At 53.3% G+C, this 4,807-nt stretch overlaps 1 long non-coding RNA gene across 2 annotated transcripts in view; it reads left to right on the top strand.

Annotated features, from left to right (window-relative positions):
- Positions 1–3,482: 3,482 nt before the first annotated feature.
- LOC119289075 overlaps positions 3,483–4,807 on the top strand; it is a 14,125-nt gene continuing 12,800 nt past the window's right edge. For both annotated transcript variants that reach the window (XR_005141418.1, XR_005141419.1), the window contains exon 1: positions 3,483–3,526. This is a non-coding gene — a long non-coding RNA (uncharacterized LOC119289075). The remainder of the gene's footprint in view (positions 3,527–4,807) is intronic.

The raw sequence follows: 4,807 nt of genomic DNA on the forward strand, positions 1-4,807 counted from the left end.
CCGAATTTTGGGAAGCACGCGGGATGGGGGAGGCCGCAGTAACCGGATGGGATAGAGCGGAGCCGCCTCGATCCCCGCGCCACCTTTTTCGCCACGTATCGCGCGCGCGATCGTTACGGGATTTGACAGAGCCACCTGGGCCTACCCGTCAGCCACTCGGAAGCGGCCTCATATAAGGCGTTGGACCGGAGTCTCCCAAACAACGTGTTCCTATTACCTCTTCTCCTCTTTACGCCCCTCCGCTGCACTCGCTCTCGCCCCAGCGTCACCGCTCCGTACGCGTCTCGCCGACGACAATGGGGAAGGAGAAGACGGCGGCTCTGGAGCGGGCAAAGAAGGCGATGGCGAGGTCGAAGGGGAAGGCGACCAGCCGGGGCGGATCTTCCTCGCGGACCGGCCTGCCGAAGGGCTGGATCCAGGGCGACTGGATCCACTCGAGGATCGCCCAAGAAGACCTCGACGATCTGGCCGAAGGGGGGCTGATCCCCTATGACTCGGCGCGGCTTCCGGGGAAGGAATCTGAGCCGCAACCTCGGGAGGGTGAGCGTGTTCTTCTTGCCACCCACGTCGACCATGGATTTTCCTTGCCTCCTCACCCTTTCTTTCGAGGGTTTCTGAACTTCTTTGGGGCACAACTCCACCATTTTACCCCAACTCAATCGTTTATCTCGCCGCTTTTATTTCTTTTGTGTGAAAATTTCCTGGGTTGCCGGCCTCACTAGGGTCTTTTCAAGCATATTTTCACTTGTCGCTCCCAGACAGTGAAAAAGGCTAATCCGAGTGACGAGAGGACCCAAGTGATCCAGATGTGTGGGGGTCTTGGCATTCAAACGAGAGGGAAAAGCTCCTTTCCGGCCATGATTCTTCCTGACTCAGTTCGTGGATGGCAGTCGACCTGGTTTTACTGTAAAGACCAGTCGACGCCAGGGCAATCGACTGGCCTCCCTCCCTTTACCATGGACCGAGTGAGGAAACCCTCCCCTTTGAAGGTGCTCCCGGAGGAGAAGGCGCACGTGAAGGTGTTGGTCAATCGAGTGGTCCAGCTTATTCATGACGGGGTCACTGGTATGGATCTTTTAGAGGTCTTCCTTCAGCGGCGCATCCAGCATCTTCAAGCTCGAGACCATCCGATGTGCATGTATTCGGGTCTTGAAGACTCCACTCGGATCCACCCGGAGGAGGTCGACGATGACACACTGGAGAAGTGGCTGTCGGGCATTACCGGGAACAAGGACAATCCCAGGGGAGCCAGGAGAGTTCCCCCATTCGACCAGTCTCATGCACCAGAGCAGGTCTGATTCTGAGTTTTTGCTTGTAATCTGAATTCACTCGCGCAGCTGCCTATATTGCTCGACTGACTTTGTTCTCCTCGCTTTCTTTCAGGCCATTATTGAAATGTATTCAATGCCCAACGGGGAGCAAGAGCAAGCTCTGGAAGGCGATGCGAGTGGCGGCGACAGTGGCGAGTGGACTTCCAATGGTGAAGGGGATGGAGGAAGCGACGACTCAAGTGATGGAGAAGAAGTCGAGTCGCCCCCTCGCAGGGAGAGGCGATCCAAGCTTGACCAAGAACGGCCGAGTGCCCGTGACAAGGTAACTGCTCAGGCTGGCCAGTCTTTGAAGCGTCCTCGGATCTCTTCACCAACCCCGACTGAGAAGGCGCCCAAGCACCCCAAAGTTGCAGAGCCGAGGACTCGGAAGGCGTTGCCGAAGATCAAGATTGATATCCCCGTCGCCTCCGCGTGAGTGTCTCTCTTTGTATTCACTCGACGCTCCGCGCTGTTTGTTTTTCTTGTTTTAACTGGACGAACTTTGGAATTGTCAGCGTTGCCACTTCCGGGACCTCAGCTTACAGGGATGATGATGAGGTGATGGAGGATGCGGTCACTTCTAATCCGGGTATGATTTCTGCCATACTATCTTTATTCGGTCGATTCAACTGCAATGTGCATCATTGGGTGACGTGATTTTGGCAATTGAACTTTGCACAGCTCCCAACATTATCGACCTCCCTGATGATGATGAAGAGCCCGAGAGGCCTTTGATGAGGAAGAATAGGCGAGCTCCTGTAAGTGAGGCGCTACAGTCGACGCCGAGGGCGGAACTAGTCGTTCAGGACACTGGCGATGTCAATCGGGGTTCTGTTACCTTCGCTGTGCCACTGTCGAGTGCCTTGCCTTCTTCGTCGACTGCTCAGGCCCCTGTCGACCCACCTTCAGTTTTTGCGACCCATCATGTCCCAGAGGACGAGGTGAATGCTGTTAGGGAAGCCATACGCCAGGCGGGCATTATGATGGAGAAGATGAAGACGGTGCGGGACGCCAGCCAAGCCGCCTATGATGCCAGCTTGGCTCTCCAGAGCAACGTTCAGGTTAGTTGGTCGCCGCTTGTTTTGTTAGGATATGCTACCTGAAGATTCTTTTCGAAAATCTTTGCATCTGTACACCCACTGGGTGTCGTCGATTGAATTTTTGGACTAGTGGGGGCACGCTGAGTGCACCCACTGGGTGTAGTCCCCGAGACTACGGTGGACTGCTGGCAGTCGACTGTAGTCTTTGTATTTTGTCGAATGTATAAACCAAACTGGTAGTTTGTCTCTTCCACTCGGTCTGGTTGAGTGGGATCAGAACCGGTGGGGGCACGCAAAGTGCACCCACTGGGTGTAGTCCCCGAGACTACGGTGGACTGTTGGCAGTCGACTATAGTCTGAGTTCTACTTTCTCTCTTTCTGCCTTTTTTTTGGACTCGACTTCGGCGGGCCGGTCGAGTGGGATCAGAACCGGTGGGGGCACGCAAAGTGCACCCATTGGGTGTAGTCCCCGAGACTATGGTGGACTGCGGGCAGTCGACCATAGTCTTAGTATTTATTGCCTTTGTTATTTTTTGCTGTAAAAATAACTTCTCCCCTTTGATTTCAGAAATCTTGTGATCTTGGAGCTCGCTTTGCTGACTTGGAGAAGCAGCAGATTTAACTAAACCTTGACTTGGAGCTGGCCAGGACAGAGCTGCAAAAGGTCAGAGACGGCGCCGCTGGTAAGACGAGTTTGTCGACTGGTCAGTTTTAGGCTTGAGTACCCTTCTGCTATTTCTGAATCAATCGTCATTTCTTTGCAGAAAAACTGAGAGAAACTCTAGCGAAGAAGGATCAGGATTTGGCTGCTGCTCGTAAGGAGGCTGACGACAGGACCGCTCTGGCCGAACAGAAGCTGGCTTCGGTCGGCCAGTTGGAAGAAGAGAATACCAGGCTGAAGACCGCTCTGAATGACTCCAACAAGGAGTGCTCGCGCTGGAAGAAGGCGAATCTCGTCCAGGGCGAGAAATGGAAGGCATTGCTCGCAGGAGGGATGATCTGGAGAGCTGTCTGAGAAGTCTTGCCAAGAAGTTGTTCATCAAGCTTGAAGGTGCACATTCTGTTCCGACTGATTTTTTTTGTGTCGACTCAGTGTACGAAAATTGACTTATCCTTGGATCGTGAATGCATAGTTTTGCCAGAACTTTGAAGAGGAGACTGGGCGGATCGAACCAGGTTTGGATCCAATCAACTCTCCCGTGAAAGATGAAACTGTCATGAATCTGCTCCGTCTGGAATCTCGCATCGACAGTGTCGTGGACTACTTGGCTCGACTGAAGGTTGCCATGTTGCGGATTGACCCGACACTTTGGCCAGAGGCTATGCTCCAAAATGATCTTGAGTCCCTGATGACTTGACTAAATGAAATCCCAGACCGAGTGCAGGAGTGGAAGAAGTCTGTTGCTCGGTGTGGCGCTGACGTGGCTCTATCTTTGGTTTGTGTCCACTACAAGGAGGTGCGACAAGTCAAACTGGCAGCAATCAAGGTCGCCAACACCCAGAAACATGACTTCCGAACCTTTATGGAGACTTTCATCGCTGCAGCCACTCGGATAGCCGACGGCGTCGACCTGGATGAGTTCGTCAAGCCTGCCAGCCCTCCTCCCGCGGAGTGAACAAACTCTTATGTCCCACCTTAAATTTGCCTCGGAATGCCGAGTGGTTTTTGTAACCGTTAAACTTTTTCGGGCTGCATGCCCGAGTACTTCGATCTGTGATCTGAAACCTTTAGAATTTATCTGAACTTGGTTTACCGTTGAATATCTTTATGAATCTCCTGCTGAGTAAACCCATTCTTCATTCGAGGCAACTTTTGTATTCGCAGTGCAGCTCCGAAGGAGAGGGAAGCAGTCGACCCATGTCTTGTCGCCCTTGCGGGTCGGCAACGGAGTGCGCATCGTATTTGTGGCGAAGCTCTTCAGGGGAAGGCGGCGGTCGACCCACACCTTGTTACTGAAGAGCGGGACGGAGCGCACATTGTATTTGTGGCGAAGCTCTCTAGGAGAAGGTGGCAGTCGACCCGCACTTCGTTACTGTAGAGCGGGATGAATCACGCATTGTATTTGTGGCGAAGCTTCGCAGGAGAAGGTGGCAGTTGACCTGCCCCTCGTCGTGCTTGAGGATTGAGATGTGTTTCGTACTTAGGCGAGTTCTGGACTGTAGCTAAGCCCCCGAGTGGGAGGATTGCTCTCCACTCGGTAGGATTTTTTCAAACTTAGGCGAGTGCCGGACTGCAGCTAAGTCTCTAAGTGAGAGAACTTAGGCGAGTACTGGACTGCAGCTAAGCCCCCCGAGTGGGAGGATTGCTCTCCACTCGGTAGGATTTTTTCAAACTTAGGCGAGTGCGGGACTGCAGCTAAGTCTCCAAGTGAGAGAACTTAGGCGAGTACTGGACTGCAGCTAAGCCCCCGAGTGGGAGGATTGCTCTCCACTCGGTGGTTTTTTTTTCAAACTTAT

This window comes from Triticum dicoccoides, chromosome 4A (assembly GCF_002162155.2).
Source record: "Triticum dicoccoides isolate Atlit2015 ecotype Zavitan chromosome 4A, WEW_v2.0, whole genome shotgun sequence".
Lineage (NCBI taxonomy): Eukaryota > Viridiplantae > Streptophyta > Magnoliopsida > Poales > Poaceae > Triticum > Triticum dicoccoides.